Source organism: Ammodytes marinus (genome assembly GCF_949987685.1).
Source record: "Ammodytes marinus genome assembly, contig: scaffold_83, whole genome shotgun sequence".
In the NCBI taxonomy this organism is placed as follows: domain Eukaryota; kingdom Metazoa; phylum Chordata; class Actinopteri; order Uranoscopiformes; family Ammodytidae; genus Ammodytes; species Ammodytes marinus.
Window position 1 is genome coordinate 80,452 of NW_027648253.1, and position 22,500 is coordinate 102,951.

Sequence of the window (22,500 nt, forward strand, 5' to 3'; positions counted from 1 at the left end):
CTACAGTGCTACGGTTCCTACAGTTTAATATTAAGGAGAAAATCCTCCACGCTGCATGGAAGAAACCCATCTGTGTTCAAGAAAAGCGAGTGTACTTTGACCACGATTACGCCGAGAATGTACAGCAGAGGAGGAAAGAGTACACTCCCATCAAAAAAGTGCTCAAAGAAAAAAGGATCCGCTTCCAAACTCCGCTGACGAGGATGCGCGTGCACTTCGATTCAGGCACGGTCACGTACAGCAACGCCGAGGATGTCGCGGAGGATTTAAAGAGACGTGGATTCACAGTGGGTCCGCTATCGTTAAGAAGATCCAAAGACATCACCGTGGAGACCATCAACAAACTTCTACCGTGGAGTACAGCAGGGACTGGGCGAGCAGGGAACGCGCATAACTACCAGGAGAGCGCACGCGAGAAGCTGAAGGTGTTTCAGAGGCCAGCCACCCAGGATGCCATAATAATGGATGAGTAATTTTCTCTGCCCCTTCCTCATAGAGATATGTTAATCTATCTCCACCTGTAAGTTCATGGTTCTTAAGCAATCAATACCTTAATTTAATGTTACAATAAGCTAAATAAGCTATAAACATAAAGGCACACAGTAAAGACTCATGTGGAACATGTGACCTCCCTTAAATATAAGTCATTATAGCAGTGGTTCGATGCAGCTGACCTTCATAATAGGCCACCACTTTTTTCAGCGTTTTATTTTCTCATATTTTATTTCCGAAGTACTGCTGAGGGGCCCCACTTAGTGGCATTCCCCCCTCAACCTAAAGAGGTTTCAAGAGAACCTCCGAACTGGAAGACCTGTTCTGTAAGTTTATCACATGTTCAGTGAATGTTATATCTTGTGTTGTGAGGGCTTTGACTGAATTCTTAAAGGTACAAGAAAACATGTTTATGGTGACTAATGTGAATGCAGTATTATAATATACAGTCTTGGAATGTGAATGGCATAAACAATCCCATCAAAAGGAGCAAAATAGTTGCAAAGTTGAAACGAGAAAAAATTAATATAGTTTTTCTGCAGGAAACGCATCTGTCTGCTATAGAACATGAGAAATTTAAGAAAATTGGATTTAGAAATACCTTTTTCTCCTCACACAGGACAGGAAAGAAAAGGGGAGTAGCCATTCTTATTCCGAATTCTGTTTGTTTTGAATTGATCGCAGAACATAAAGACAAAGAGGGTAGATTTGTTCTAGTCAAGGGAAAAATAGAGCAGGAAGAAGTTACTCTGTGTAACGTATATGCACCCCCTGGTAGCAGCATCTCTTTCTTCAGGGAGGTATTTAACCTCATTGCTGCAGAAACATGTGGCACATGTCTATGTGCAGGGGACTTTAATTTACTTCTTAATCCTAAATTAGACACAACAAATCGAGTGAGAAGAAAGAATCTCTTAGAAAAACAAATAAATAAAATTCTGCAAGACCTTGGACTAATTGATATTTGGAGATATTTACACAAACACGATAGTGATTTTACCTTTTACTCTGCAAGGCATAATATATACTCTAGAATCGATTATATCTTCATGTTTAGCAGAGATTTCCATAAGGTGAAAGATTGCACAATTGGACAGAGAGATATTTCTGATCACTCAGGTTTAACTTTGAAATTTACTTTAGATAGAAATCCTAAAACTACTTTATGGAGGCTGAATACTGGTTTATTAAATAGTAATTCATTTAAAACTGAAATGGCCAAGGAAGTAGAAACTTATTTAGAACATAATGATAATGGAGAAGTCAGTCCTGCAATTCTATGGGATGCAGCAAAAGCATTTCTTAGAGGAAAAATCATCGCTAAGTGTGCTAGGCTAAAAAAGATCAGAGATAAAAAGCTGTCAGACTTGCAGAAGCAATTAAAAAATCTTGAGCAACTTCATACTACTAACAACGACCCCTCTTTACGTGAGCAAATGAGGCCTGTTAAGCAGGAGATAGACAAAATTCTTAGTGAGGAAATTGAAAAAAAAATGAAATTTTTGAAACAGCGATATTATGAGGCTGGGCCTAAAGCGTCTAAAATGCTTGCATGGAGAATTAGAAAACAGCAAGCAGAAAACTCAATTCACAAAATTAGGGATCCTATCACAAATAAGGTAACTACTAAATTAGAGGAAATTCAGAGTGCATTTGAAAAATATTACAGATTACTATATACACAGCCAGACAAATCAGACAGACTTACAATCCAAACATTTCTCTCTTCTTTAGATCTCCCCTCAATAGGTAAAAATCAAAACGAGGAGTTAATTTGTGAAATCTCAACTGAGGAAATAGATAATGGAATCTCAAATCTTAGAGCCAATAAATCACCAGGCTGTGACGGATTTCCTCCGGAGTGGTATAAGTGCATGAAAAAACTCTTGGTTCCTTTACTGAAGGCTTCTTTCAACTACACTCTCAGGGGTGGGGCTCTCCCGCCATCATGGAGCGAGGCATTTATTTCAGTAATACCAAAGGAGGGAAAAGACAAAATGGACTGCAAAGGGTATAGACCAATAAGTGTCTTAAACATAGACTATAAACTGTACGCAGCTATATTGGCTAAAAGATTAAACACAATAATACCTTCCTTGATAGATGAGGACCAAACAGGTTTTATAAGTAATAGGCAAACACACGATAATATTAGAAGAGCCCTAAACATTATTAATCAAATTTCAAAAGGAACATCAAGCGCAGTCCTTCTCAGCCTTGATGCCGAGAAGGCATTTGATTCGGTAGGATGGGATTTCTTATTTCAAGTTATGGAAAGATTTGGTTTTATTGATTCATTTATACAATGCATAAGAATGCTGTACTCCTCCCCAACAGCGAGGATAAAAGTTAATGGGAGCCTTTCGAATCAAATAATGCTACAACGAGGATGTAGGCAAGGTTGCCCATTAAGTCCACTACTTTTTAATTTTTTTATCGAGCCCCTTGCCCAGGCTATCAGAGAAGAGACTGCTCTGGAGGGTATAGATGTGGGAAGTGTAGAGAACAAAATTTTTCTATATGCGGACGACGTCCTTGTCACAATTAAAAGTCCTGAATCTGGCATCCCATTGCTTATGAACATCCTGGGAACATATGGGCAATATTCTGGTTATACACTGAACGTACAAAAAACCCAAGTCTTGACCTTTCATTTTACGCCCTCAAAGCAATTGATGGACAGGCACCAATTTAATTGGAACCAATCACAACTTAAATATCTTGGTGTCTCACTGACTAAAGACCTTTCACAATTATATGATGTTAATTATAAACAGATAAATAAGGCAAGGCAAGGCAAGGCAAGGCAAGGCAAGGCAAGGCAAGGCAAGGCAAGTTTATTTATATAGCACAATTCAGACACAAGGCCACTCAAAGTGCTTTACAGGGGCAAGATTAGAATACATAAAACACATTATAAAACATTTAAAAGCGAATAAAAGAAGCAAATAAAAATAAAATTAAAATTAAAACTCGATTTAAAAGAAGCAAATAAAATGAAAATTGCAAGTTAAAAAGGAAACAAAAAAGTCTTCAGACTCGATTTAAAAGAACTGAGAGTTGCAGCAGACCTCAAGTTCTCTGGGAGTTTGTTCCAGATTGTTGGTGCATAAAAACTAAAAGCTGCTTCTCCTCGTTTAGTCCTAACTCTAGGGACTGTAAGTAGACCTGTCCCAGACGACCTAAGGGCTCTGGACGGTTCATAACTTATCAGCATATCAGTAATGTATTTTGGCCCTAAACCATTTAGTGCTTTATAAACCAACATCAGAATTTTGAAATCAATTCTTTGAGTGACTGGAAGCCAATGTAAAGACCTCAGAACTGGGGTAATGTGATCCACCTTTTTGGTCCTAGTGAGGACTCGAGCAGCAGCGTTCTGAATTAGCTGAAGCTGTCTGATTGATTTTTTTGGAAGGCCAGCAAGGACACTGTTACAGTAGTCAAGTCTACTAAAGATAAATGCATGGACAAGTTTTTCTAAATCTTGCTGAGACATAAGCCCTTTAATTCTTGATATGTTTTTTAGGTGGTAGTAGGCTGATTTATTGATTGATTTTATGTGTTTCTTGAAATTCAAGTCAGAGTCTACAACAACACCAAGATTTCTGGCTTGGGGTGTAGTTTCTAACATAATGGATGTAAGCTGTGCGCTGACTTTTAATTGTTCATCTTTGGCACCAAAGACAATTACTTCAGTTTTATCGTTGTTTAATTGAAGGAAATTTTGACACATCCAATCATTGATTTGTTCAATGCACTTACTCAGTGCCTGTATTGGACTGTAGTCTCCTGGTGATATGGTTATGTAAATTTGTGTGTCGTCTGCATAATTATGGTAGCATATTTTGTTCTTATTCATAATCTGAGCTAGTGGGAGCATGTAGATGTTAAATAGAAGAGGGCCAAGAATGGAACCTTGGGGGACCCCGCATGTAATATTTGTCCGCTCAGATGTGAAATTGCCTATTGACACATAGTAGTCTCTATCCTTTAAGTAGGATTCAAACCAGCTTAGTACAGTTCCCGAAAGTCCAACCCAGTTTGCTAGTCGATCTAGTAATATGCTGTGGTCAACTGTGTCAAAAGCGGCACTGAGATCCAGTAAAACTAAGACAGAACTTTTGCCACTGTCTGTGTTTAAATGGATGTCATTGAGGACCTTAACCAGAGCAGTCTCAGTACTGTGGTGTTGTCGAAATCCTGACTGGAAGACATCAAAGCAGTTATTCATTGCTAAGTAGTTATTTAGCTGTTGATAAACAGCTTTTTCAATGATTTTACTTAAAAATGGTAGGTTAGATATGGGCCTATAATTTTTCATGAGTGATGTATCTAGATTGTTCTTTTTTAAGAGTGGCTTGATGACTGCTGTTTTCAGGGCCTGTGGGAATACACCTGTTTGAAGGGACATATTGACAATTTGTAGAACATCTGAGGCCATACAGCTAAAAACAGTTTTAAAGAAGCCTGTGGGCAGAATGTCAAGGCAACAGGATGAGGAGTTCAGGTGTTTTATAATGTCCTCCAGGTTTTTGTGGTTTATAAGATAAAATTCTGTCATTGCATTTGAATTGATTTTAAGAGGGAACACATATGTTGAACTTGGTATTGATGCAGTGACAGCTTGTCTAATTTTGTGAATTTTCTCAGTAAAGAAGGAGGCAAATTCATTGCAGGCCCTCGTGGAAAGATGCTCAGACGCTACTGGCACAGGAGGGTTTGTTAATCTGTCGACAGTAGCAAACAGGGCACGTGCATTGTTGTTGTTTTTGGTGATGATGTCAGAAAAGAAAGAATGCCTTGCATTTCTCAGTTCTGAGTTAAACGTGCACAGTTTCTCTTTGAAGATGTCATAATGAACCTGGAGATTTGTTTTTCGCCACCTGCGTTCTGCTTTACGGCACTCTCTTCTTTCTATTCTGACCTGCGGGGCATTTCTCCAAGGAGATCTTTTCTTACCAGAGACAACCTTCATCTTAGTGGGCGCAATAGCATCTATAACACTTGTAAGTTTGCCGTTAAAGTTGTCTAAGAGCTCCTTAACTGACTTACAGGGGAGGGGTGGTATCGAAGAAAATGCTTGAATGAATGTTTCACTGGTATTTTCTGTAATATACCGCTTTTTGATTACTTTTGACTGATCAATTGTGTGCACAGACATTGTACTCTCAAAAAATAAACAGGAATGGTCCGTGAGGGGACCCATATCTGCCACTGTTATGTCTGAAATGTTCATTCCTCTGGAAATGATAAGGTCCAGCGTGTGCCCTTTGTTATGAGTTGGTTTGTCAACATGCTGATTTAGTCCAAAGTTGTCAAGGACACAGCACAGTTCTTTCGCACATCTGTCCTCTGGTTTGTCAGTATGAATATTGAAATCTCCGACGATTAATACACAGTCAAACTCAGTACAGATTACAGACAGCAGTTCAGTAAGTTCATCAAAAAAGCTTGCATTGTATTGTGGTGGCCGGTAGATATTGATGAAAATAGCTCTAGAGGCTGAATTTAACTGTAGAGCCACATACTCAAATGAATCAAAATTTCCATAAGACATCTTTTTGCATTGTAGAGATTCTTTAAACAGAATAGCAACCCCCCCTCCTTTTTTATGCACTCTGGATTCACTCACAAAATTGTAATTTGCGGGGGCGGACTCTATAAGAACAGCTGAGCTGTTATCTTGGTCTAACCAAGTTTCAGTTAAAAACATAAAATTAAGATTGTGCCTAGTAATAAGATCATTAATTAAAAATGTTTTACCTGCCAAGGATCTGATGTTTAATAAAGCTAAATTTAGTGTGTTCGAAGCATTGTCAGCCCGATTTATATCAGCACACTGTGGCTGAAGAGGAATGCTTATCAGATTTGATACATTTACAGGATTTAAGAGTTTCCTGTTACTTGAGATACACTTTGAGAAACAGGGCCCCAGCTTATCCTGTGAGTCGTAGGCGTTAACTAAGTAGCCGCGGCCCGGCACATATCAACAAGTGCTGACATCATCAGTCTCCCTAGCCTGATGATGAAGACGTCGCGGTGGGATCAGAGGGGGTTTGCGTGGCGGGGTGAAGAGCCGGGCGCTGTGGCTTAGATTGGCGAGTTGAGGGGGACGTTGACTGCTGGGGGTACATATGATTTCCTTAAATCCCAGATCAGGAGAGGATGGAGAAAGGGTGGTTGTAGGAGAGAAACGAGGAGAGAGAGGTCGGCTTGGTGTTGACCTGCGTGGTCCAGGGGAGACGGGGATGGGTGGAGCCCCCTCCTCTCTGCCCTGATATCTCTCCTGGTCTGAGCTGTCATCTGGGGCCGGCAGTTGTCCTTCGGCGCTGCTGCTATGCTGTGTTATCTTCTTCTCCTGGGCCTTGTCCTTGGCACGAACAGATTGGTGACGTAGGACGTACATCACGTTGGATGTGAATAGTTTGACTCCAGCCTTATTTAGACAAAGTCCATCTGTCTTAAAAAGCTGCTTGCGGTTCCAGAAAATGTTAAAATTGTCAATAAAATGCACTGAGTGGTCAGGGCACACAGTTGAAAGCCATGTGTTCAGTGCTAACAGTCTAGTGAATCGCTCAGGTCCTCTTCTGATTGGTGGCAGAGGACCACTGATAAACACCTCAGCATTCAGTGAGCTGACCGTGTTCAGGAGATTCTTAAAGTCCTGTTTCAACATTTCAGACTCTTGTTTTACAACATCATTTGATCCGATGTGCAGAATGATGTTCTTTACAGTTGTGTGAGCAGCTGCAATTTCCAGGATTCTCTCTTCTAGGTCCGACACCATATCATTTGGAAAGCAGAGTACTTTGGTATCAACACTAAACATGCTTTTCATATCTCTAACAGAAAAGTCTCCAACTATCAGGGTTTCAGGCCTGGTCGTTAGCTTGGTTAGCCCGGTTGTTGGCTCTCTCTGTGGCTCTTGGCTTTCGGGCCTTACCTTGTTGTGTGAAGGCGCTATGCTATCTTGGTCATCAGAGGGAAATCCAGGGACTTGCATCAGTGGAGTAAACCGGTTCGACACTTGCACACTTGTTTGCTGTGGAAGTTTGTTGTTGTTACCTCTCTCCCTTGCAGTAATCCATTGCTGCGGCCTCCGAGGCGCGGGGGTTGAGGAGGCACCGTGCCTGAGTGATAACGCAGGCCAGCCATCCAGATCAGTCATCTCATGGTGCTCGGCCCTGCCGGTTATCCGTCCTCCCTTTTCCAATCTCTTTGGCCTTCCACCAAGACGATTCCAGGGAGGGTTATCACTAACCTGGACACGGCCCTTTTGTTTCTTCATAGCCTTGTCGGTGCTAGTTAGCTGTGCGTTAGCTCGATCTTGTCCACTGTTTAAAGTCACTGATAGAGTGGTGTCGTTCCCACATAGTCCATTCACATCAATGTTCATTTCTATTCGATTCATTTTTGTTTCCAGTGCTGTAATCCTCTGTAGGAGTGTTTGATAGTCCTCGTTAGATAAGGGAGGCATCTTGCTGCTAATTAGCTTTAGCTGGGCGCCTCGCTTCCAGTCACCACAGGCTTGTCCTGTTGTTAGGCCCCCCCTCACGTTCTATTGAGAAGGTCGTAAAAGTGTCCAAAAATGCCTGTAGTATCTATAAAAGTAAAAATAAATTACAGTCCCTTTGATCTATATGTATCCAGGACCTGCTGCTAAATTTATTATCGAGGAAAAATAAGAATGTAAGCAAAAAGTGCAAGAGGAGGAGAGAGCAAGCAGAAAAGCGTCTACACAGTAGGAAAGCAGGAAGCAACTAGAATAAGAAAATATATGATGATCTGGGCAGGTGGAGCTTGCTCCCCCTCGACCTATCCAGTCAGTTCTGGGTTGCCCTGGCAGGTTTAATGATGTTCACCAGCTACATAATCATTGTACTAGTTTCTCTCTGAAAATGTGGTCAGATGTAGTAAAGAAATATCAGCTCTGTAGAGAAATTGGAGTGTTGAGCTGGCCTGCATTCCATCCACACTTCCCTCCAGCTATACAGGACCATAGGTACAAACAATGGACTAAGCGAGGAATCACCTCCTTCTGTAGGATAATAAAGAACGGAAACCTAAAATCTTTTGAGGATTTGCGTCAATCTTATGAGTTGGGTAAAGAAGATTTTTATCGTTACTTACAGATCCGCCACTTTTTTCTGAAAACAATAAAGACCCCTAATTTAACTGAACCCTCGAAAATAATTCAAATTTTTATAGACGCTTATGATTCCAAAAGTACCAAAGGTATCACTGGAAAACTATACAAAAGCTTTACTTTATTGAATAAAAACTCAACAGATTATATTAGACAGCGCTGGGAAAAAGAAGCTAATATAGTAATTCCAGAAGAAACGTGGCTTCAAATTTGGAAAAATCAATCCACTTCCACAAACTCTTATTTCTGGCGAGATTTTTGTTGGAAGAATTTGATAAGATTTTTTATTACCCCTAACCAGACATCAAAATTTTGCGGTACGCAGGTCTCCTGCTGGAGGGAGTGTGGTGGGATTTCTGCAGACTATGTCCATGTTTTTTGGTCTTGTCCTTGTATTATACCTTTTTGGAGGGAAGTGAGAGAGTTAATTGTGGAGACTCTGGACATAATATTTGACTTTTCTTTTAACTGTTTATATCTTGGAGAACTCCCTGAAGGTCTCAGTAAAGGAGACACTTACCTCCTGAAGATTTTCATGGTTGCAAGTAAAAAAGCAATAACTAAATGCTGGCTCCAGAAGAATCCTCCTACCATGAGACTCTTTACAAACATTATAAACTCTATCCAGGCAATGGAGAATTTGACTTTTGTGCTGTGGCTTCAAAAGGATAAAGGAGAGGAATACTGGAAAAAATGGGATCGCTACAAACATAAAGACTCCTGATTCTATTTCACCCCATTCCAATGTGAGAAATATTTGTATTGTATACTGCACCTATGCTTTTCTTTTTTGTACCTGCTTCCATATGTGTGTACTACTGTCATGCCCTAGCCCTCTTTTGTTTGCTTGTTTGTTGTTTTATGCTCATATATGAAGCGAAAAATAAAGTATAAAAAAAAAAAAAAAAAAGACAGACAGGCAGGGTTTAATACAAGACAGACAGGCAGGGTTTAATACAAGACAGACAGACAGGGTTTAATACAAGACAGACAGACAGGCAGGGTTTGATACAAGACAGACAGACAGGCAGACAGACAGACAGGGTTTAATACAAGACAGACAGACAGGCAGGGTTTAATACAAGACAGACAGACGGGGTTTAATACAAGACAGACAGGCAGGCAGGCAGACAGGGTTTAATACAAGACAGACAGGCAGGGTTTAATACAAGACAGACAGACAGGCAGACAGACAGACAGGGTTTAATACAAGACAGACAGACAGGCAGGGTTTAATACAAGACAGACAGACAGGGTTTAATACAAGACAGACAGGCAGGCAGGCAGACAGGGTTTAATACAAGACAGACAGGCAGGGTTTAATACAAGACAGACAGACAGGCAGGGTTTAATACAAGACAGACAGACAGGCAGACAGACGGACAGGGTTTAATACAAGACAGACAGACAGGGTTTAATACAAGACAGACAGGCAGGGTTTAATACAAGACAGACAGACAGGGTTTAATACAAGACAGACAGACAGGGTTTAATACAAGACAGACAGATAGACAGGATTTAATTCAAGACAGACAGACAGGCAGGCAGGCAGACAGGGAGACAGACAGGCAGGGTTTAATACAAGACAGACAGACAGACAGGCAGGGTTTAATACAAGACAGACAGACAGACAGGCAGGCAGACAGACAGACAGGGTTTAATACAAGACAGACAGGCAGGCAGACAGACAGGCAGGGTTTAATACAAGACAGACAGGCAGGCAGACAGACAGACAGGGTTTAATACAAGACAGAAAGACAGGAATTAATATAAGACAGGCAGAGAGACAGACAGACAGACAGAGAGAGGGAGAGACAGACAGGCAGGGAGGGAGGCAGACAGACAGAGGGAGGGAGGGAGAGACAGACAGACAGACAGACAGACAGACAGACGGACGGACAGACAGACAGACAGACAGACAGACAGACAGACAGACAGACAGACAGACAGACAGACAGACAGACAGACAGACAGACAGACAGACAGACAGACAGACAGACAGACAGACAGACAGACAGACAGACAGACAGACAGACAGACAGACAGACAGACAGACAGACAGACAGTGTGTGTGTGTGTGTGTGTGCTTCTCTCTGTCTGTGTGTGTGTGTGTTTCTCTCTGTCTGTGTGTGTGTGTGTGTGTATGTTTGTGTCTGTCTCTTTGTGTATTACTGTGTGTATTACTGTGTGTGTGTGTATGTTTGTATCTGTCTCTGTGTGTTTATATGTGTGTGTGTGTGTGTGTGTGTTTGTGTTTCTCTCTATCTGTGTGTGTGTGTTTGTGTGTGTGTGTATGTTTGTGTCTGTCTATGTGTGTATTACTGTGTGTGTGTATGTTTGAATCTGTCTCTGTGTGTATTACTGTGTGTGTGTTTCTGTGTGTGTGTGTGTGTTACTCTGTGTGTATTACTGTGTGTTTGTTACTCTGTGTGTATTACTTTGTGTTTGTTACTCTGTGTGTATTACTGTGTGTGTGTGTGTGTGTGTGTGTGTGTGTATTACTGTCTCACGCACCACATCACAGATAGTAGACACCAGTGAACCCAGCAGACCAATCACAGAGCCCACTGCCTTCGCGGGGGGGAAAAACTTGCCCTGCAGATAAAACAGACAGGGTTTAATACAAGACAGACAGACAGGGTTTAATACAAGACAGACAGACAGGGTTTAATACAAGACAGACAGGCAGCCAGGCAGGCAGACAGACAGGGAGACAGACAGGCAGGCAGGCAGACAGACAGGCAGACATACAGGGAGACAGGCAGGCAGGCAGACAGGCAGACAGACAGGGAGACGGACAGGCAGGGTTTAATACAAGACAGACAGGCAGGCAGGCAGGCAGACAGACAGGGAGACAGACGGGCAGACAGACAGGGAGACAGACAGGCAGGCAGGCAGACAGGCAGACAGACAGACAGACAGGCAGGCAGGCAGGCAGACCGACAGACAGACAGGCAGGCAGACAGGGTTTAATACAAGACAGACAGGCAGGGTTTAATACAAGACAGACAGGCAGGCAGGCAGACAGGGAGGCAGGCAGACAGGCAGACAGGCAGACAGGGAGGCAGACAGACAGACGGACAGGAAGGGTTTAATACAAGACAGACAGGCAGACAGGGTTTAATACAAGACAGACAGGCAGACAGACAGACAGGCAGGGTTTAATACAAGACAGAAAGTCAGGCAGGCAGACAGGCAAGCAGGCAGACAGACAGGCAGGCAGACAGACAGGCAGGATTTAATACAAGACAGACAGGCAGACAGGGTTTAATACAAGACAGACAGGCAGGGTTTAATACAAGACAGACAGGCAGGGTTTAATACAAGACAGACAGGCAGGCAGACAGGGAGACAGGCAGACAGGCAGGCAGACAGGCAGACAGGGAGGCAGGCAGACAGGCAGACAGACAGACAGACAGACAGACAGACAGACAGACAGACAGACAGACAGACAGACAGACAGACAGACAGACAGACAGACAGACAGACAGACAGACAGGAATTAATACAAAACAGACAGACAGGCAGTCAGACAGACAGACAGGGAGACAGGCAGACAGAAAGACAGGCAGGCAGACAGGGAGGCTGACAGGGAGACCGGCAGGCAGACAGACAGACAGGGTTTAATACAAGTCAGACAGACAGGCAGGCAGACAGACAGGGTATAATACAAGACAGACAGGCAGGGTTTAATACAAGACAGACAGGCAGGGTTTAATACAAGACAGACAGGCAGGCAGACAGGGAGACAGGCAGACAGGCAGGCAGACAGACAGACAGACAGACAGACAGACAGACAGACAGACAGACAGACAGACAGACAGACAGACAGGAATTAATACAAAACAGACAGACAGGCAGACAGACAGACAGGCAGGCAGACAGGGAGGCTGACAGGGAGACCGGCAGGCAGACAGACAGACAGGGTTTAATACAAGTCAGACAGACAGGCAGGCAGACAGACAGGCAGGCAGACAGACATGGTATAATACAAGACAGACAGACAGGGTTTAATACAAGACAGACAGGCAGGCAGGCAGGCAGACAGACAGGGAGACAGACAGACAGGCAGGCAGGTAGACAGGCAGACAGACAGGGAGACAGACAGGCAGGCAGGCAGACAGGCAGACAGGGTTTAATACAAGACAGACAGGCAGGGTTTAATACAAGACAGACAGGCAGGCAGGCAGACAGACAGGGAGACAGACAGGCAGGCAGGCAGACAGGCAGACAGACAGGGAGACACACAGGCAGGCAGGCAGACAGGCAGGGTTTAATACAAGACAGACAGGCAGGCAGACAGGCAGACAGACAGACAGACAGGGTTTAATACAAGACGGACAGGCAGCTAGACAGACAGGCAGGGTTTAATACAAGACAGACAGGCAGGCAGACAGACAGGCAGGGTTTAATACAAGACAGACAGGCAGGCAGGCAGGCAGACAGGCAGGCAGACAGACAGACAGGGTTTAATACAAGACAGACAGGCAGGGTTTAATACAAGACAGGCAGTCAGGCAGGGTTTAATACAAGACAGACAGACAGGCAGGCAGACAGACAGGCAGGCAGGCAGACAGGGAGACAGGCAGACAGGCAGGCAGACAGGGAGACAGGCAGGCAGACAGGCAGACAGGGATTCAGGCAGACAGACAGACAGACAGGCAGACAGACAGACAGACAGGGAGACAGGCAGACAGACAGACAGACAGGCAGGCAGACAGGGAGGCTGACAGGGAGACATCCAGGCAGACAGACAGACAGGGTTTAATACAAGACAGACAGACAGGCAGGCAGACAGACAGGCAGGCAGACAGGGTTTAATACAAGACAGACAGACAGACAGGGTTTAATACAAGACTGACAGGCAGGCAGGCAGACAGGCAGGCAGACAGACATACAGGCAGGCAGACAGGCAGGGTTTAATACAAGATAGACAGGCAGACAGGGTTTAATACAAGACAGACAGACAGTGTGTGTGTGTTTGTTTGTGTGTGTGTGTGTTTCTCTCTGTCTGTGTGTATGCTTCTCTCTGTCTGTGTGTGTGTGTTTATCTGTGTGTGTGTGTGTGTGTGTGCGCGTGTGTGTGTGTCTGTGTGTGAATGTTTGTGTGTTACTATGTGTCTGTCTCTGTGTGTGTGTGTTTTTCTGTGTGTGTGTGTGTGTGTGTGTGTGTGTGTGTGTGAATGTTTGTGTGTTACTATGTGTCTGTCTCTGTGTGTGTGTGTTTATCTGTGTGTGTGTGTGTGTGTGTGTGTGTGTGTGTGTGTGTGTGTGTGTGTGTGTGTGTGTGTGTGTGTGTGTGTGTGTGTGTGTGTGTGTGTGTGTGTGTGTGTGTGTGTGTGTGTGTGTGTGTGTGTTTGTGTGTGTGTGTGTTTCTCTCTGTCTGTGTGTGTGTGTGTGTATGTTTGTGTCTGTCTCTTTGTGTATTACTGTGTGTATTACTGTGTGTGTGTGTATATGTTTGTATCTGTCTCTGTGTGTTTATCTGTGTGTGTGTGTGTGTGTGTGTGTGTGTGTGTGTGTGTGTGTGTGTGTGTGTGTGTGTGTGTGTGTGTGTGTGTGTGTGTGTGTGTGTGTGTGTGTGTGTGTGTGTGTGTGTTGTGTTTCTCTCTGTCTGTGTGTGTATGTTTGTGTCTTTCTCTGTGTGTATTACTGTGTGTCACTACTTCAGCCACAATTTAGTTTTTTGTCACTTGTCTGTTCCCATATTAACTCTCTTGTCATTTCAGACCCGGCCACTCCCCCCTGCTCTGCACTCCCTGCTGATTACTTCCACCTGGCCTAACCACACTCACCTGCTCCCCATCAGCTATTAGCCCCACAGTATATATACCGGTTCATTCCCTCAGTTCCCTGCCAGATTGTCTTTGTGTCACATAGCTCTTCAGCGTCCGTTTACTAACCTGCTACCTGTCTGTATACCTGCCTGCCTGTTCGTGTTTTTGACCCACCCTTTGGATTCTGGATTACCCTTTTGCCTGCCCCTATTGGACTTGTTTGCTACGCTACCACCTGGTTTGACTCTTATTAAACTTTGTTGCTACACCTGAAACTGCTTGCTGTCGTGCCATTGGGTTCTTGCCTGCCATTTTGGTACAATCCTGACAGTACAATCTGGCCAAAAGATGAACCCAGCCGACACAAAGGCTCTTAAGGAAGAAGTGGCAGCACAAGGTTCCGCCCTACACCAGCATTCGAGACAGTTCACCGCTATGGAAGTGGCTTTCCAGGAAGCTTCGGAACGCCACAATCAGCATTTTGAGGTTCTGAGCGGCCAGCTCCAGCAGCTCACGCTGGCCAGTCAGACCCCAGCGGTTCAACCACCCACCAGCCCTCCTGTCCCTGCTGTCTCCCGTCCAGAGCCCCGCTTAAGTGCTCTAGAGCGCTTTTCTGGAGCTCCAGATACCTGTCGCTCCTTTCTGACTCTGTGCTCATTGACTTTTGAACTACAACCTCTCACATATCCCACGGAGAGGTCGAGAGTGGCTTTCATGATCACCCAGCTTACTGGGCGGGCCCGGAACTGGGGTGCCGCCGAGTGGGAGAAGCAGTCGGCTCTCTGTTCTTCTGTGGCTGCCTTCTCTGAGGGTCTTCGGAAGGTGTTTGATCATGCTACCCCTGGTCGAGAGGCTGCTCGGGGTCTGTTTAACCTGGCTCAGGGGAGCCGGAGAGTGACTGATTATTCCATCGAGTTCCGGACTATCGCTGCAGAGAGTGACTGGAACTCTTCCTCCCTGGCTGACGCCTTTTACAACGGACTTTCTGATGCCATCAAGGACGAGCTGGCGGCCCGGGATCCTCCAGGGGATTTGGACGTTCTCATCGCCACCGCTATCCGCATCGATGGACGTATCCAGGAGAGGAGACGAGAGAAGGTACTGACCAGCACTTCCCGTAGCCTTCCACATCTTCCAGTTTCACCTTCCACTTCAACGTGTTTTCCTACCGCTGCTGCCTCTTGTGACCCAGTTGAACCCATGCAGCTGGGCAGGACCAGGCTGTCAGCTGCTGAACGACAACGGCGCCAAAGGGAGAACTGTTGCATGTACTGTGGAGAGGGAGGCCATTACGTGTCATCCTGTCCAGTAAAAGACAGGGCTCACCAGGAATCCAGAGGGCGCTGGTGAGCCGCATCAAGAACTTTGAAGGTCCCTCTCGAGCACTACTTCATGCCCAGCTCAACTTTAATGGTCGGTCCCATACTGTCGCTGTTCTCATTGACTCGGGAGCTGACACCAACCTTCTGGATCGGGGCCTTGCCATGCAGCTGGGTATTAACCAGGAACCCTTGGCCGAGCCTATTGAGGCTACTGCTCTCGATGGGCGCCTCCTCTGCACTGTAACCCATCGCACAGTTCCTATTCATCTGGGCATATCAGGTAACCACACTGAATCACTAACCTTTCACCTGATTAATGCACCTCAGCAGCCAGTTGTCTTGGGGTATCCTTGGTTAATTAAACATAATCCACACATTGACTGGAGAACCGGTTCCATTCTACAATGGAGTGATCAATGTCTTGCGGTCTGTCTGAAATCTGCCTTGTTACCTGCCTGCAGCACCCCTTCTTCTAATGAATTCCCAGATCTCTCAGGTGTCCCGTCGGAGTACTACGACTTAAAGGAGGTGTTTAACAAGGTACGGGCCACCTCTCTTCCCCCACACCGCCCGTATGATTGTGCCATTGACCTCCTCCCTGGCTCATCCCCACCCAGGGGGAGGCTCTACTCTCTGTCAGCCCCGGAAACCAGGACCATGGACGAATACATAAACAACTCACTGGCAGCAGGCCTCATCCGTCCCTCTTCATCACCTGCTGGAGCAGGGTTTTTCTTCGTGGGTAAGAAGGACAAATCCCTCCGGCCCTGCATCGATTACCGCGGTCTGAATGATGTCACCATTAAGAACAGGTACCCCCTCCCACTCATCTCTTCTGCATTTGAACTTTTGCAAGGGGCCTCTGTGTTTACCAAGCTTGATCTCAGGAATGCCTATCACCTAGTTCGCATTCGGGAGGGGGATGAGTGGAAGACGGCGTTCAATACCCCTAGGGGCCACTACGAGTACCTGGTAATGCCTTTCGGACTCACAAATGCTCCTGCAGTATTCCAAGCCTTAGTGAATGATGTGCTCCGGGATTTTCTCAATGTATTTGTGTTTGTTTATCTTGATGACATCCTCATCTTCTCCAAGTCCGAACAGGACCATGTGCAGCATGTCCGCAGGGTTCTCCAGAGACTCCTAGAGAACCAGCTGTTCGTGAAGGTCGAGAAGTCCGAGTTCCATGCCACTGAGGTGTCGTTCCTGGGATACATAATTTCAGTCGGAAGTATTCACATGGATCCCACCAAGATTAAAGCGGTGGTGGATTGGCCGGTCCCCACCACTCGTAAGAAGCTTCAACAATTTCTGGGGTTTGCCAATTTCTATCGTAGGTTTATCCGCAACTATAGTTCTGTAGCAGCTCCCCTGACAGCCCTCACCTCCCAAAAGGTAGCCTTCCAATGGTCCCCTGCTGCAGGAAGGGTGTTCAGTGAGTTAAGGTCACGGTTCTCTTCTGCTCCCATCCTCATCCTACCAGATCCAGAACGCCAGTTTGTCGTTGAGGTGGATGCGTCAGACTCCGGGGTGGGGGCAGTCCTGTCTCAGCGGTCAGGTAAAGACCAAAAGTTACATCCATGTGCCTTTTTCTCCCGCAAATTGTCCCCAGCGGAGAGAAATTATGACGTTGGAAACCGGGAGCTATTGGCGGTTAAGATGGCTCTCGAGGAGTGGAGGCACTGGTTGGAGGGGGCGAAGAATCCGTTTGTGGTGTGGACGGACCACAAAAACCTGGAGTACATCCGGTCAGCCAAACGGTTGAACTCCCGTCAGGCCAGGTGGGCGTTGTTCTTTAATCGTTTTGATTTTACCCTGTCTTATCCCCCAGGTTCTAGGAACGTCAAACCAGATGCCCTGTCCCGTCAGTTCCAATCCGAACATGTTCCCACACATCCTGAGAGCATCCTCCCCACTAAGATGGTCATCGGCGCAGTTACCTGGGACATTGTGGACAAGGTAAAACGGGCCCAGGCCGACCACCCGGCCCCCAGTGCTTGCCCTGATAATCGTCTGTATGTGCCTGTGAATCTCCGCTCTCAGGTCCTCCAGTGGGGACATTCTTCTCGCCTTGCCTGTCATCCAGGGGTTAGGCGCACTCTAGCCCTGCTGAAGCAACGGTTCTGGTGGGCTACCATGGAAGAGGACGCCAAGGAGTTCATCGCTGCTTGCTGTGTTTGCTCCCAGCACAAGATCGCTCGCCATGCCCCTGCGGGTCTTCTTCAGCCACTGCCTGTTCCTCATCGTCCGTGGTCCCACATCTCGATCGACTTCGTCACCGGACTGCCTCCCTCCGAGGGTAACACCACTATTCTTACTATTGTGGACAGATTTTCTAAATCTGCCCAGTTTGTTCCGTTGCCCAAGTTACCATCTGCCAAGGAAACAGCTGAAATTATGTTGCATCATGTTTTCCGTCTGCACGGCCTTCCCTGTGACATTGTCTCCGACCGGGGGCCGCAGTTCACTTCTCGTTTCTGGACAGAGTTTTGTCAGCTGTTGGGGGCCACGGTCAGCTTATCCTCGGGTTTCCATCCTCAATCCAACGGCCAGACTGAGCGGATGAACCAGGAGATGGAGACTGCCTTGCGCTGCATCACATCCCAGAACCCGTCCTCCTGGTCCAAGCAGCTCCTATGGGTGGAGTATGCTCACAACACACTTCCAAGTTCAGCAACAGGTCTTTCCCCCTTCCAGTGCTCTCGAGGATATCAACCTCCATTGTTCCCTGAGCAGGAGCGAGAGGCCAGTGTCCCGTCTGTCCAGGCGTTCGTCCAGCGATGTCGGCGCACCTGGGTGCGGGCCCGTGCTGCTCTCCTGCGCTCGTCCGACCGATACCAGAGATATGCCAATCGCCGTCGGACCCCTGCACCCGGTTACACTCCGGGTCAGAAGGTTTGGTTGTCTACACGGGACCTTCCGCTCCGGGTGGAGTCTAGGAAGTTGGCTCCCAGGTTTGTGGGTCCGTTCTCCATCAATAAAGTCATCAATCCTGCTGCAGTCCGTCTCCGTCTTCCTCGCTCCATGAGGATCCATCCCACCTTCCATGTATCCAAGATCAAACCCGTTAAAGAGTCCCAGCTCCAGCCCTCCTCCAGACCCCCGCCGCCCCCCCAGCTCATTGATGGAGGGCCTGCCTACTCGGTTCATCGTCTCATCAGGTCGCGACGACGGGGAAGGGGTTTCCAATACTTGGTTGATTGGGAGGGTTATGGCCCTGAGGAGCGCTCGTGGGTCCCGGCTCGCCACATCCTGGACCCCAACCTCATCACCACATTCCATAGGGACCATCCTGATCAGCCTGGGGGGACGTCAGGAGCCGTCCCTAGAGGGGGGGGTTCTGTCACTACTTCAGCCTGTTATGTGCCAGATCTGTCCATGTTTTGCAGAGCTCCTTCAGCCCCTCCCTCACCTCGTTAACCGTCACCTGCTGCAGCCTATTTAAGCCTGGAGGCTCAATTGACACTCGCTCTCCAGCCAGGGCCAGCAGCATGGCTCCCATATTTCTTTTTGTTAAACCTTTTGTTACAATAAACTCACTTTTCTTACACCTTTAACTCGTTTTGATGGTTAATTGTTGCTTCCTTGAGCCGGGTCGTAACATATTGGGGCCTCGCCGGGATCAATCTGGAGTTTTTTTTTTTGAGTTAATTTGTTTCTCTTTGTCCCCTAGACAAACTTTGTATACTTTGGTGGTGTTTGGCAGTGTGGCTGTGAGTAGCATTTCTCATGGTGAGTATGGTGGGTATTGAATCTGAGTGCTTTTGATCTAAAGTGGTGAGTGATCTCCCTGGTTAGTTAGGGAGTGTGCCAGCTGGGCAGAGCAATCTGTCCTTCCATCGGTGCACTATTTGTTATTTTGCCTTTTTTATTTTCGAGGATATCCTGGGTGGGGGCCTAGAGCTTCGAGCCCGGTACGCCTCAAGAAGACAGTTAGGTTTAGTTTAAAGATAGGCAGGTACCAGGGGGTTTGCTTTGATCTTTTGCACTCGGAGGCTTGCTCACTGTGCCCATCAGTGATTGATTTGTAAAGTAGTTAAGTTAGTGTTTTATGGGGACAGTGGTGGTAACGTGTCCAGGATCCTAACCTAGTGCCTGCAGCTTGTGAATTAGTCAAGTGGTGGTGTGCAACTTCACTTTGTAGGCTAGTTCTCCCGGAGGTTGTGTTGCCTTAGTTTTAATTACCAGCAGGTTCCATTTTGGTAATGGGTTTTGTACGGGTAATATTGTATGCTACCTTAGTAGCTAGATGGGAGTTTCTAGGCCTATTTCTGTGATCTTGGTTTAAAGGAAAAAAAAAACATTTAGTAGAGATGATTTGTGACAATCTGTAGTATCGGATAAGGTGTACACTGTGCATACTGGTTAAGTTGAAGCCTTGTGTAAAAGCATTGTTGTTTTGGGTTTTTTTTGACTAGTGAAGTTATCTACTATGGCAGCACCCACAGTTCTAGGTGACTTTATTAGCGCACCCTCGGAGGAGTTGCTGTGTCAGCTTTCTGAAGAACAGCTCCTTAGCCTTGCCAGTCATTATGACATTGAGATTACCAGCAGTGATGAAAACCTTAAAGATAGTTTAAGAGAAGCACTTTATTCTAGCAGACAGAGGCATTCCTTCCTTCTCCAGGTCTCCAGTGGGGGACATTCCGGCCCTTCGGTCTCCAGTGGGGGACATTCCGGCCTTTCGGTCTCCAGGGGGGACATTCCGGCCCTTCGGTCTCCAGTGGGAGACATCCCGGCCCTTCAGCTATTAGCCCCACAATATATATACCGGTTCATTCCCTCAGTTCCCTGCCAGATTGTCTTTGTGTCACATAGCTCTTCAGCGTCCGTTTACTAACCTGCTACCTGTCTGTATACCTGCCTGCCTGTTCGTGTTTTTGACCCACCCTTTGGATTCTGGATTACCCTTTTGCCTGCCCCTATTGGACTTGTTTGCTACGCTACCACCTGGTTTGACTCTTATTAAACTTTGTTGCTACACCTGAAACTGCTTGCTGTCGTGCCATTGGGTTCTTGCCTGCCATTTTTGTGTAAACCTGACACTGTGTGTGTGTTTCTGTGTGTGTGTGTATTACTGTCTCAGTGCACGCACCACCACAGCAAAGAAACCAGACAGCCAACCAAACACACGACTTGCTGTCGTCGCGGGGGCGGAGTCACAGTCACGGGTCGTCTGCAGATAAAACAGACAGGGTTTAATACAAGACAGACAGGCAGGCAGGCAGACAGACAGGCAGGCAGGCAGGCAGGCAGACAGACAGGCAGGCAGGAAGGCAGACAGACAGGGTTTAATACAAGACAGACAGGCAGGAAGACAGACAGGCAAACAGGCAGACAGGCAGGCAGACAGACAGACAGACAGGCAGGCAGGCAGGCAGACAGACAGGCAGACAGGCAGGCAGACAGGGAGACAGGCAGGCAGAAAAGGCAGACAGGGAGACAGGGAGGCAGGCAGACAGACAGACTGGAATTAATACAAGACAGACAGACAGGCAGGCAGTAAGAGAGACAGACAGGGTTTAATACAAGACAGACAGACAGGCAGGGAGACAGACAGACAGACAGATACACAGACAGACAGACAGGCAGGCAGACAGACAAACAGGCAGGGTTTAATACAAGACAGACAGGCAGACAGACATACAGGCAGGCAGACAGACAGACACGCAGGGTTTAATACAAGACAGACAGACAGGCAGGGTTTAATACAAGACAGAAAGACAGGCAGGGTTTAATACAAGACAGACAGTCAGGGTTTAATACAAGACAGACAGACAGGCAGGGTTTAATACAAGACAGACAGACAGGGTTTAATACAAGACAGATGGACAGGCAGGGTTTAATACAAGACAGACAGACAGACAGACAGGGTTTAATACTAGACAGACAGACAGGCAGGGTTTAATACAAGACAGACAGACAGACAGGGTTTAATACAAGACAGACAGGCAGGCAGGCAGACAGACAGACAGGGAGACAGACAGGGAGGCAGGCAGACAGACAGGGAGACAGACAGGCAGGCAGACAGGCAGACGGACAGGCAGGGTTTAATACAAGACAGACAGACAGACAGGCAGGCAGACAGACAGACATTCAGACAGGGTTTAATACAAGACAGACAGGCAGGCAGACAGACAGGCAGGCAGACAGGCAGGCAGACATACAGGCAGGGTTTAATACAAGACAGAAAGGCAGACAGGGTTTAATACAAGACAGACAGGCAGGGTTTAATACAAGACAGACAGGCAGGCAGGCAGACAGGCAGACAGGGAGACAGGCAGACAGGCAGGCAGACAGGGAGACAGGCAGGCAGACAGGCAGACAGACAGACAGACAGACAGACAGACAGACAGACAGACAGGAATTAATAGAAGACAGACAGGCAGGAAGACAGGGTTTAATACAAGACAGACAGGCAGACAAGGTTTAATACAAGAAAGACAGGCAGGCAGGCAGACAGGCAGGCAGACAGACATACAGGCAGGCAGACAGGCAGGGTTTAATACAAGACAGACAGGCAGACAGGGTTTAATACAAGACTGACAGGCAGGGTTTAATACAAGACAGACAGGCAGGGTTTAATACAAGACAGATGGACAGGCAGGGTTTAATACAAGACAGACAGACAGACAGACAGGGTTTAATACTAGACAGACAGACAGGCAGGGTTTAATACAAGACAGACAGACAGACAGGGTTTAATACAAGACAGACAGGCAGGCAGGCAGACAGACAGACAGGGAGACAGACAGGGAGG